Here is a 14,080-nt window from a genome sequence, read left to right on the forward strand (position 1 = left end):
GGCAGCATATCCATTTTAACAGAGATCAGATGATAACAGTGCATCGCAGTACGGTCAATGACAATAACCGTTCAAAAATTGGTATGATCCCCCCTATAGGTAAAGCATTGATCCCTTGTTCTCTAATTCAAAGACAATGCATGCGTAACATGAATTTACCAAAAGCCGAATCCGGATTCGGCCGTCTGCCGAATTCATAACGATATATGCAGAAAGGGTGAGAGAAATGGTAGTCTTGTTTGTACTCTTATCATTTATAATTAGGTTTTTTTGTGTGTGTAATGCAGTATTTCAAACAACAGGTATAAACCGTAAATACATGAATGAATACCTACCCACGTTTGCACGTCCTAGTATTTCAAATTGTAGACAAAATTCATTGACCAATTTGTCGTATCTCAACCGAGCGAACTGTGTAATTTTTGGATCGTCTAGTTCAATTGTCACAGTAGCATTTGACGTAGTGTTGCCCATGTAAAAGACCTTTGTGTGTGGAAATACAGGATAATTATTAGTGGTCTAGTCATTTGTAGCTATTCATACATTATTAGGCAGCGAGAGCCAATCAGAGCAAACGTTAGAAAAGTGTCAGGAGTGCATTGACTTTGTATAATGCACGGGCACTATAATGAAATACAGAGATTAAAAAAGACTAGTTCGCGTCTGAAATTCTGAAACCTAAACAGAAAATGACGTACTGCGCAGGTCGGCAACAAATCACGGCGCGCCTTTACCCTGACGTCAGACGCGAGTTGGTCTTTTTATCTCTGTCTTTCATTATAACAACTAGGAGTTATTTATGTGGATCCAAATTAGTTGCCATTTTGATAGAAATTTGACATGGACATGTTTGAGCACCAAATAGGTCTTACATTCCATATTTGGCAATGTTCTGGGATTGAGTATAATTTTAATTTTTACATTTGCAGAAGTGAAAGTCTATGACTGGTAATATGCTAGTTCCGATGTCACACATAATTGAGATTTTAATAAACAATAACAGAGTAAGAACAAAACTGTAACTCTTACGGCCAAATTTTAAAAGAAAGACAGTAGTATCAATGTTCTGCGAACTTGAACCCTAGAACTACGAAGGGGGGGCGTGTTTTTTCCCATAATAAAACATGCGAGTGTTTATACGCTCAAGCGACCTAAGCTAATCGTAGATCCACCCTTTGCGCTCATTTTAGTGATAGCATTTTAGCGCCGCAACTTACTCAGGGGTAGGACCTGCCATCAAAAATGATCAGGGAGGTTGGTGAGGCCCACAATTTTTTCATTTCGCTCTTGTAAAATCATTAATTATCAAAGTTGCCTATACTTTTGTATATAGCCAGAATTTCCCAAATTTGCATGGGTGCCCTCACATTATGACGCCATAGCATCATTATGTTGGGAATGTTTGCACTTATTTTGATATCACTGGATAGAAGATACCCATAGCTATACATTGGTACCACATATAAAGGCATATGACGTTTATAATTGAAAATTAGAGGCCTGTAACAACCCTCTCTTCGTAGTCTGTGTTACAAAATATGGCTCAGTAGTTCTAGGGTTAAGTGGGCCAAGACTTAACACTCAAATTTCCCAACACGCTAGAATAATTTCTTAACACGCTAGAATGTCCCAAATTTGCATGGGCGCCCTCACATTATGACGCCATAGCATCATTATGTTGGGAATGTTTGAACTTTTTTGATATCACTGGATAGAAGATACCCATAGCTATATATTGGTACCACATATAAAGGCATATGATGTTTATAATTGAAAATTAAGGGGATTGTACCAACCCCCTCCCCTTCTTAGTAGTCCGTGTTACAAAATATGGCTCAGTAGTTCTAGAGGTACTGTGCTGAGTGCTAGCCATGCGCTTCAATGGAAAAAGTTCAAGTTTTGAAATTATTTTCTGAAAATATCAAGAGCTATCTTAAGAATTACTGAATCAACACTAGGCTTGTTTGTACTCATTTTAATGCATTTTTCATGCTGATTCCAAATATGGTCATGAATATTCACATTTCTGAAATTTTTGAATTTAAAATTTTTTTTGAAACTTGTTGTCTGCAGTCGACACCCGCGTGAAGAGACTTAATACTCAAATCATGACAATAGCTTACCTTATTATTGTTCCAGGAATATATTATACCACTCTCGGAAAATGCCAGAGTAAATTCCGTCATACTAGCTTCAGTAATGCCTTCTTTATAATGCAATTGTAGCTGTATTCCTGTGATCTCCATTGGAACCAGAAGATCCACTGCGATCCAGCTATATGCAATGATACAAAGAAAACAGGTTCAGTTTAACTGGGCCATATGGAAGAACAGGGGAATACTTAAAATTTTCCCCTGAATATGGACCCAGTATAAAGAAGAAATAAACAAACAAACAAACAAACAAACAAGATATGTGGGATAGGCTTTTACTTTTTCCTGAAGAAATCAGAGCTACTCTAAACTTGGGTGGAGAGAGACATTAAATTGAATGATGGGTAATTAAATTTGCTTGTATTTCATCTCTTACCTACTTTCTTCTGAAAGTGATCAACCATTAAAATGTCGGCGTCTAATTTTGCATTCCTCTCGCACAGTAAGCCTGTCATTATTTCAATTACGTATTATGTGTAAATTTTATGTCAATATTTTTTTGTGGATTTACACTGTTTAGCTACGTCCTGATCGATGTACCAATTACCCAAAATGTGACGACCATAGGGCCCAAATTTGTGGCGCTGTTGTGATTCTGATTATGTTATCCAATCAGAAGTCGTCTCTGTACAGCCATCTCTGTGCGGCCATTTTGTATTATAGTCTCCTACGCCGCCAGTGAGCGGAATCAAACCAGCGGAGGAGACTAGTATGTTTTTGTCCTCCAAGTTTCTATTGGTATGTAAGAGTATCGCATTATATTTATCTCGGCTTACATGAATAACTTGATCGGTGGTTCGCCACTACTCCTGTACTGTAGACTCTTCTAACAAAATATTGCCGGTACCAATTTATATATTTGGGTGGAGAGAGACAAGAGAGGTATGGCTTGTCTCAAGGCTTTAACACTTGGCGTCTAGTCCAGAATTCCAAGTATAACCTGTTAAACGGTTCGCCACTACTCCTCTCGTACAGCGCATCTGTTCACTGTTCGAAACTGGCCTTCAGAATTCCGGTTTCCTTTCTCAATCTCAGGAAGTAAGGGCTAAAAACAAAATTGAACAGTTGTGTTTGGGAATGGCCTTCTCTCCTTTCTCCTTTTCCTTGCTATTTTCTTCCATTTCTTACTTTGTTTATCAAAGCTGTCTGCGCCAGCATGCATCTTATTAGCCTACACTGGCTATCCAGGCTTGTCAGTGTGCATTTATTGTATGAGCTTGGAACGGTCCATGGATTTCCCATGGATTAGCATGTGTCCCTCACGGACCAACCTGGTTAAACAAACAAACAATTGCCGGTACCCATTCATCTATTATCTCAAAAGCAGTAATATTTTAATTACTTACTGATAGGCGGAATTAGAGTTAGCCGCACACCAAGCCTCCGGACCGTTTAAACGTGCCTTCCATGGAGCCTGGCTGGGAGACGAGCTGGAAGTAGCAGATAACTGGCTGTCCGTAATTGATCCATCTGCCATACCAAGTGGGTGGGGTTCTAAGAGTAAATAATATAAATTATAAAACAAATATTGCAGTTGGAATTTGTCAAGCTCTTTTAATTAGAATTCAAACAAGTACATCAATGAAAATTCACCACAGGAAGACACACTGCCTGAATCAGATTTGCCTGAATACATCTCTGAATTCCACCATAAAAACATCAAGATAAGTGACAAATTACACTAATCATCGCTGTGGACGACGTGGATAAGGCCTATTATGGTCATGATGGTTCATTAGTATTCATCGATTAAGTCGGATTGATTTTGCGGATCCTCTAAGATGGTCTAGTTGTTTTACATGTTGTTTTTATATGTTCAACTTTTTTGTACGTAACCAATAAAATGATGTATACCGTGAGAAAGGATTAGATAATGATCCTATCTGGGTCAACCTCCTGACCCCCTCCGGAACCAATGGGGTGCCACAACATCTTCTTGTTTGACGTCATCGGAGTTGTCTCAACGACATCACTAGCAAAAAGACATCTTCAGAGCAATAACATCCGCTGAAGATGCCGGCTGACCCGGTAAAGGCCCCCCGGTGAGTGTACCAAATTTGAGTAGCATAGAAGTTTAATTTTGCTTTCTATTTACCTTTAGGAGTATTAATTATTCAAAATAATATTACCTTCCAGGATGTAGCCGAATATTACAATTCTCATGCAAATCTTGTTCACCCAATCTAGGGTGTGAAATCGGAGGGACTCGGCTTCAAAAACTCGCTCGAACAACACGATATTTTCTTCATTAGCAGACAGTTCGTTGCCGTCAAACACCTTGTGAATATCAAAACATTTACTAATCATCATCATCATCATCATCATCATCTATACATTATTGTCAACAGTAACATCTTTAACATCATCTCATCAACATCAATTATAGCATCTATCATCATTAACACCATCATTATAGTCATCATTATCTTTATCATTGTCATCATCAACTAAGGATAGTAGTGTGATAGGATAGTATGCCGTTTAATTATTACGATCGAATCAATATAGTCGAACGCGTACGCGATGTTCATAACACTGTATGTACATGGTGTACGGGAAGGTCATAGCACATCAATAGGACCAACCTCATTGGCGACAGTGATTTTCTTGGTTTCGTCTCATCTGTTTAAAATCCTATCTGACAGTAAAATTAACATTTTGTGGAAAAGAAATACAATTCTATTTCTTATGGAAATGTTACAATATGGCTCCAGGTTTTACCTTAGTTGTTGTGGTCCCTGGGATGGTATAATATTGCCAATAATCCTCTTCCTCATCAGCTGCATAAGATATAGCGAATTTAGTTACTCTCGATGTACCGTTTGAAATGCCAAGTGTCACTACTGCTACTATGGTAACGCGGCTTGGAAATGTCACCTAGAAATGGCAGAGATGGAAAGCATATTTTAGTAAAACAAGAATGTCTTTAAAAAAGACAAAGTTCGCGGATCACGTGTATAATAACTTATTCATGCACTCTCAGTCGTATAATAGGCGCGCATTTCCATTTTAGGCGGAACAATAGGACACATTGAGCTGAGGCATCTGACAAATAATGGTGGTCGAGCATTAAGTATTGTACTATTCCAGTTGAAAGCGGTGCATCCACTATATGGAAGATATGACTTCAGTCTTCCACACAAGGAGTTTAGTTTTGAAATAAAGTCACCCATTCAGGTCAAGTCTTCCATAGAGGGTGTATGAATTTCACCTGGAATCGCCCATTACCTGAATATATTGATTTGTATTTGTCTTTGTTGAACACCATCCAGTGAAATTCCCAATAACTGGACAATCCCCAACGTCGTGAAATGGTCCTGTTGAAAATTCTTCTGCTGATGCATAACATAAAAATGCTTCTTCTGGCTCATGATCTTCTTCGTATTGCGAAACTTTCAAATTATCCACTGAGATTGGTAAGATTCCAACTGTTTATTAAAAAGAGATGTGGATTTGAATTGATTTTAATATTAGTAAACACGAATTTATGACAACTCTGAACGGATCATGACAAGTAAGCGTACTTCCTATAGTAAATACCTGAGATGCTGAGTATACGACGTACATACATATACAGCAAGGCTTTTATTACCCGCTATTTCATTAAGACCACAGCGGTAGGCCCTTCTCTACGGTTTTGATCCTCGATCTGCAAACGGTTTGCAACTCTTTCATCACCCGGTTTGTTTAGGTGCCGAATGAGATATAAAATTAGGGACACGTCGATATTTCTTACATTGAAACATTTCCTGTACCATCGGTCAGACGACAGGGTATTCACACAAGTTTAAATATTTACGTGTAACACCTGAAAACGTGTATTGGTTGAGTACTGATTGTAAGCTTATGAACACATTTACGTGTAACACCTGTAATGCATATTGAATGAGTAATGACTGTAAGCTTACCTGATTCTGGAGCCATCTTCTGCTCACATTTCACATCGTAACAGAACTGATAATATTCTGCCTGCATTGTTTGATCGACAGACTCGTATGACCACCCGCTTGAAGATCCCAAACTCTGCTTAGATGAGTCTGTATCACTGAAAGAAGAATGGCCTGAGGATTGACCTGTGTCGTGTGATAATGACTGAGGTGATGAAGAGTCATGTGACGAGTCATGTGAAGAGCCCCAATCGTCATCATATCCCAAAACCAATGAGTCTATATCATTAGCAGAAGTTTGATCGGAAGAGTCTGACCACGACGTTGAACCATCTAACGAGTCATATGATGACCCAGAACCGTCATCAGATGCCGAATCTGATGAGTCGATGTCACTTGTAGAAGTTCGATCTGATGAATCTGACCACGATGTTGAACCATGTGACGAGTCATATGATGACCCAGAACCGTCATCAGATACCGAATCTGATGAGTCTGTGTCACTCGTAGAAATGTGATCAAAAGAGTCTGACCACGACGTTGAAGTATGTGACAAGTCATGTGAAGACCCGAAACCATCATCAGTTGCCGAAACTGATGAGTCTATATCACTTGTAGAAGATTGATCTAAAGAGTCTGACCACGACGTTGAACCATGTGACGAGTCATGTGATGACCCAGAACCGTCATCAGATACCGAATCTGATGAGTCTGTGTCACTCGTAGAAATGTGATCAAAAGAGTCTGACCACGACGTTGAAGTATGTGACAAGTCATGTGAAGACCCGAAACCATCATCAGTTGCCGAAACTGATGAGTCTGTGTCACTCGTAGAAGTTTGATCTGTTGAGTCTGACCACGATATCGAACCATGTGAAGCGTCCAGAGAAGACACAGAACCGTCATCAGATGCCGAAACTGTTGAGTCTGTGTCACTCGTAGAAGTTTGATCTGTTGAGTCTGACCATGATATCGAACCATGTGAAGCGTCCAGAGAAGACACAGAACCGTCATCAGATGCCGAAACTGTTGAGTCTGTGTCACTCGTAGAAGTTTGATCTGTTGAGTCTGACCACGATGTCGTACCATGCGTATCGACATGTGAAGACCCAGTACCTGCCGAAACTGATGAGTCTGTGTCACTCGTAGAAGTTTGATCTGTTGAGTCTGACCACGAGGTTGAACCATGTGACGAGTCATATGATGACCCAGAACCATCATCAGTTGCCGAAACTGATGAGTCTGTGTCACTCGTAGAAGTTTGATCTGTTGAGTCTGACCACGAGGTTGAACCATGTGACGAGTCATATGATGACCCAGAACCATCATCAGATGCCAAAACTGATGAGTCTGTGTCACTCGTAGAAGTTTGATCTGCTGAGTCTGACCACGAGGTTGAACCATATGACGAGTCATATGATGACCCAGAACCATCATCAGATGCCGAAACGGATGTGTCTGTGTCACTTGTAGAGGTTTGATCTGCTGAGTCTGACCACGAGGTTGAACCATGTGACGAGTCATATGATGACCCAGAACCATCATCAGATGCCAAAACTGATGAGTCTGTGTCACTCGTAGAAGTTTGATCTGCTGAGTCTGACCACGAGGTTGAACCATGTGACGAGTCATATGATGACCCAGAACCATCATCAGATGCCAAAACTGATGAGTCTGTGTCACTCGTAGAAGTTTGATCTGTTGAGTCTCCCCACGATGTCGAACCATGTGAATCGACATGTGAAGACCCAGAACCATCATCAGATGCCGAAACTGATGAGCCTGTGGCACTCGTAGAAGTTTGATCTGTTGAGTCTGACCATGATATCGACCAATGTGAAGCGTCCAGTGAAGACCCGGAACCGTCATCAGATGCCGAAACTGATGAGTCTATATCACTTGTAGAAGATTGATCTGAAGAGTCTGACCAAGATGTCGAACCATGCGAATCGACATGTGAAGACCCAGAACCATCATCAGATGCCGAAACTGACGAGTCTGCGTCAGTCGTAGAAGTTTGATCTGTTGAGTCTGACCACGATGTCGACCCATGTGAAGCGTCATGTGAAGACCCAGAACCATCATCAGATGCCGAAACTGACGAGTCTGCGTCAGTCGTAGAAGTTTGATCTGTTGAGTCTGACCATGATGTCGACCCATGTGAAGCGTCATGTGAAGACCCAGAACCATCATCAGATGCCGAAACTGATGAGTCTGTATGACTCGTAGAAGTTTGATCTGTTAAGTCTGACCACGATGTCGAACCTTGTGACGCGTCATGTGAAGACCCAGAACCATCATCAGATGCCGAAACTGATGAGTTTGTGTCACTCGTAGAAGTTTGATCTGTTGAGTCTGACCACGATGTCGAACCATGTGAATCGACATGAGAAGACCCAGAACCATCATCAGATGCCGAAACTGATGTGTCTGTGTCACTTGTAAAAGTTTGATCGAATGAGTCTGACCACGACCAGTGTGACGAGTTATAAGATGACCACCACCAAGGCGTATTTTGAGGTGAATAAATTGGCTGTAAAATCGATGCCAAATCCGTGCATAAATGTGCGCTACAGTTTCGCATGTTAGGTACTTGTAAAGCAGGATTTGAACATGCACATTCCGGATGAGATCCAATGGCTGTAAAACACGGTTCGTGATTTGTATCTAATCAGAATAAAGAAATGAAAGCAAATTGTAAGGAAAGAAAAATAATATTTCCCCTAGAACAAATCTTTACAACTCTTTGGGTAGCAGTAATCTTAGTTTCAGTGGGGATAATTTCGCTCGCTTTTAGGGTCGTTATTATCGAACATACATCTATCTACAATGTAAATATTTCCATTTGGCTTGACCAAAACCAATTGAATTTTTTACTCACTACAATATTTCTTCATGAGAAAATCATGAGGACTGGGACGAATCCAAGATCCTTGGGCGGGAACATAACAAAAAGTTTAGAGAAGTGCGGGAAGCTATTGAAATCAGGAGAAGAGGGAACAGTGCAAGAGAAGAGACATATTTCCCAAGTCACGTCTATGATCCTCTTTCTCTTTTAAAGACTGGAAAAGACACTAAGAAGTATCGGAAACCAGTTTTCCGGGAAAGTGGATCAGATGGCCATATGAAGTCCTCCGATGTGAAGGACGAAATATTGTAGTGAGTAAAAAATTCACTTGGATTTGTCAAAAGCAAAATGGAAATATTTATTTTAATCAACAAACCTAATGAATCTATTCATCATACGTCTGTCTGTTCTTGATCCCATTAACTTATTTAAACGTGCCGGGTTCGAATCCTTTCACTCACCTATGTCACATTTTAGGTCAACATCTTCATAATGAGTACAGTCGTGATTAGTAATATACGAACAGTCCTGTAGCCTACTTTCATTCCCAACACAAAACACTTCATCCATATGTATTTCATCGCTCGAACCATAATTCCTTTCATAACTGGCTACTGGTCCAAATCCAAGTTGATGACAAGCAACGTTACCGTCTACCGTATCAAACCTATCATCGCATACCTAGACGTAAATGCAAGATTTAAAAAAGTAGTTACTCTATAGATCTGTTTAAAAGTGATTGGTCGAAAATGAAAACAAAGTGCGTCCAAAAGGATTTAGGATTTCGACAGACAGTCGAATCCGTATTATGGTAAATTCTTGGTACGCATGAATTATTTTTTAATTAGCGAACAATGTATCAACCCGTTACCTATAGAGGGCAGCATATAATTTTTAAAAGTAATCATCGTCGACTGTACTGCGCTGCAACGTTAGCTAACCTATGCCGGCATCTTTTACTTATCACGTTGTTTTCACGCTGGTCACCAAAATTCATATGCTGGCCTGCCCCTATATGTAAAGCGTTGATCCTTTGTTCGCTTATTCAAAAAATATTTCATGGGTAACATGAATTTTATACCAAAAGACGATTTCATAACGTTATGATTAAATTGATTTTAACTCCCTGAGTTCTACCTGCCGATCTAACATTGCCTCTGATTGGTCAATTACATGATATATTCACTTTAATCAATAATCAGAATGGAGCGTTGCAAATAATTCACCCCAATTTTGTTTGCGTGGTGAAATTATTTTAACAATGTTGCTGATTGGTCCAATTGATAATGAAAACTTCTTTTTGACCAATCGGCAGGTAGTTCTCATGGGGTTAACATCACATCCATACCGTGCCCCACGCGTCATCTTGATATACTTCTAATCCACCGTAAGCATAAAGGTCGTCATCCACAAGCCTCACACCCGATGGTTGGTCTATAGAAAGAACAGAGAAGAAGGAGACTACTGCTTGAAACATTGTCATGAAATTGTTGGACGGTCACTTATTGTGTATTAAACTGGTCTGTAACTTGTATTTACTAGTATTAAGTTTCTATCTTTGGTGTATGTAGTGTAAGATAAACATCTCAAAAAAAGTAATTAACCCCGATTGTTCAAAAAGGAGCTATTGTATTACAAATCTGCGAAATGCGTTGGAAGCAGAATTTATTTGATATGATAGCCCATAAAATCAATTTAATGAAGCGAGGTCCAGATTTGTAAGTTGCACTTACATACAATACAAAAACACTCAGATATCATTACACAGATTTCCTTCCATTATACTGAAAACAAAATCAACTTTCAAATCTTGGGTTACATTGATTTAAATGTACACTGTGACGTCAAAATTTAGTCAATTGCTACCTCTACAAATGAGGTGTCAAAATGTGCAGCAATATATTCTGCTTCCATTTTACAGATTTGTAATACAATCGCCCGTTTTTGAATAATGGTCATTATTTAAGGGGTTAGTTACTTTTTTTGAGATGTTTACTTTTTCAGTATTTTTTAATTTTTTATTTGTTATGGTACTTTGAACTTTGCAGGGAAAGGGGAAAGTTGGTTTAATTTTTTAGTGGTAGTGGAGAATGTAAAGTCCCGAAGACATATCTGTCAATCATTTGGCTATGATTGTCTCATGATCGCTCTCGTTAACCAATCAGTCTTTACTACATCTGGTACTTGGCATACAGTATTTGGCTATTCCACAGGGCTATTCCAGTTGAAAGCCATACGCCCCTATTGGAGACATGTCCTTAAACTCCCATATAGGGGTATAGACTTCAAATGGCTCACCAGTTCAGGTAACCCCATTTGCAATTCACACTCCCTGTGTGGAATGTCTTGTCTTGTCTTCCATAGGGGGTGTATGGATTTCAACCGGAATATGTTATTTACATACCTGTTCGTCCCCAAATCTGAACACCGTCTATTTCTACTATGTTACTCCCACTAGAGTCAACATCGAGGCGAATTTGATTCGATTTGAAATCAACATACTACAAAGGGGTTAAGAACAAAATGTGTTAATAATTAAAAAATTAAAAACTTTTCGTAGTCGTACAATAGTAATAAACCTGTACAATGTTATGGAGATAAAGAATGTAAATTATTGGATTATCGAGAACCATAATAGGATCCCTCGCCTGGAGCCATGCAAGGGAAGTACAACAACAGTTCAAAGTTGCATATCGTTGTTCGAAGTGGCCATATATATGTAAGCTTAAACAGTAATAGCTCAGTTACGAATAGTACTAAACATGGTATTGTTTCGGGCGGGTTTCTTCGAAATATTTTGTACAGGGATGTATCACGCGGACCTTTGATTGCTGCTTTTCTCTTACACCAACTTTTTGCTGTTTTTTGCAACACATCAGTATACCAATTTTTCACAAAAAGCACGTTGTGTGCTTTTAGGGCAATTTTGTCCCCTGATCTCCACACAAAACTACCCATCGATACCCAAATCGCTGAAAAGGTATCCCAAACCCGTGGCACATCCCCGTACACCTTCAACCAGTAAAAACATACCCCGGGTTTTGTTAACCACCTGAGCACTACCTGCCGATCTAACATTGCCTCTGATTGGTCAATTACATGATCTTTTCATTTTAATCACCAATCAGAATGGAGTTTTGCAAATAATTCACCCCATTTTTTTGCGTGGTGAAATTATTCTAACAATGTTGCTGATTGGTCCAATTGATAATGAAAACTCCTTTTTGACCAATAGGCAGGTAGTTCTCATGGGGTGCATACCAATCATCTTACCTCTAACGGTGGAGCAAATATTCGTCCACATGAGTCAGGATCCTTTGTATCAGTCTGCCACAGTACAACATTGGTCTGTGTATTTGGGTTGTAAGCCTGAATTCTGACAACGGCTCCAGTTGCACCTACAAATGTCTCGTAGATATGGACTTGCTCAATATACAGTGCTATGTCGAATGATAACTACGGAACATAAGAAATAATAGTTATAACGAAAGACAAAGATAAAAAGATTTTATCGCGTCTGATGTCATCTGTCAATCAAACTCGAGCACGGTTTGTTTACAAGTGTCGTAATGATGACTTGCTGAACGCGGCGTTATAACCGGACGCCTTATTGTTAATTTTGCACCTTCAAACATACAAACCATCTCAAAAGTTAGGTCTTTATAGTAGGAAACTTTCTTTCGCGAAGGCACCATGTCAACAATGCCTAGAAAAGATGCTTTTTCCTTGTAAAAGTACATAATTTTTCGCCATTTTCTGCCATTCCTTTTCTCCGATCAGCACCAGATAAATCGGCCTTCCTTTTAGGCGCTATTAACCAATCAAGGATCGTAATCGACAGTGATGTCAGACGCGATAAATTCTTTTTATCTCTGTCTTTGATAATAGATGAATGGACAGGACAGGAGAAGTGAGGGAGCAGGTAAAGTATTATTTCCATAAGAGCGAAATGTATTTATTGGTATTTACTGATGGTATAAACTTACTTCTACAAAGACGAAACGTGGTGTTTTGGCATTGCCTGGAATATCTTCTGGGAGACAGGGAAAATGTTGAGGTGGTCCAATCATGCGGTTTGTGTTCCAATAGAATTTATGGTTCCTTTAAAATAACGAGAAGGTAAATACTACTCATTAATGGAGCATTGTACATGTCATTCTACGAGTATCATCATCAGGAAGGTTAGAGTTCATGAGGATGAAGCCAAAAAATTCACCTTGGCCCCCGGTTTCTCCCCAGTCAAAATCCCTATTTTGAGCAAAGTATTTTAGGCAAATTTTCCAATTTTCGCCCCTCCCCCCCCCCGTTATCTTCCAAGTACAATTAACTGATACAATTGCCTTCTCCCACACTTTTTAATAACGTCTTACTCAGAAACGAGAGAACGAGGTCTTCATGACCTACCTCTTTCTACCTACTCGTATTTCTTATGGAAATGTTGCAATATGGCTAAAATGTTTCCATTATCGTATCATTGGATGATTTTGACACAAAATGTTTCAGTTATAAAAGTGGCGAAACTTTGGATACGACTTTGAACGAACATGGCGAAACTTGTTAACTCCGTTTTTAAAAGCACGGGTAAATTGCCTCTGAGCTATAAAAAAAATGTAAACATAAAAACAATATATTTGTTAGCTTCCTTTGTCTACTTACATTAGTACAGTTTCTGCCGTACTTGCATTCACTATCCCGGTTGCCCATGCGCAGTGCACTGTAATAAGTTACAAATAACAACTTTGAAGTATTAGAGATGCAATAAGCCCTATCGCAATTCAACTTCCGGTTTTTGAGAGCAGTTTGGGGACACTTTGACCTCTGACATATCGGTGTAATTGCTGTAATTATTATTTACTAATTTATTATTGTCATAATGTTATCATTAGAAATATTTAAATAATTAATTTATCCAATAATAATGTTTTTGGGGTTGATTTCATTCTTGTAAAACATTTTAGATTATATTTTGTACGCACAAAAACCAATTTTTCTTAATTTTCCCAATAGGTCAGAGGGCAAAGTGGCCCAAAACTACAAAAACTGTCCCACAATGCATTGCAAACTTTCAATGCCGATTTGGCTTATTAGGATCCCCAAGAAACAACATTGGTCGCAGTTCTTTCCGAGTCAGCCTATAGTGTGTCTGGTCTCATGCTATACATTTTCAAACAAATATGTATAAAGAGTTTAAG

The sequence above is a fragment of the Amphiura filiformis genome, chromosome 19 (genome assembly GCF_039555335.1).
Source record: "Amphiura filiformis chromosome 19, Afil_fr2py, whole genome shotgun sequence".
Taxonomy (NCBI): Eukaryota; Metazoa; Echinodermata; class Ophiuroidea; order Amphilepidida; family Amphiuridae; genus Amphiura; species Amphiura filiformis.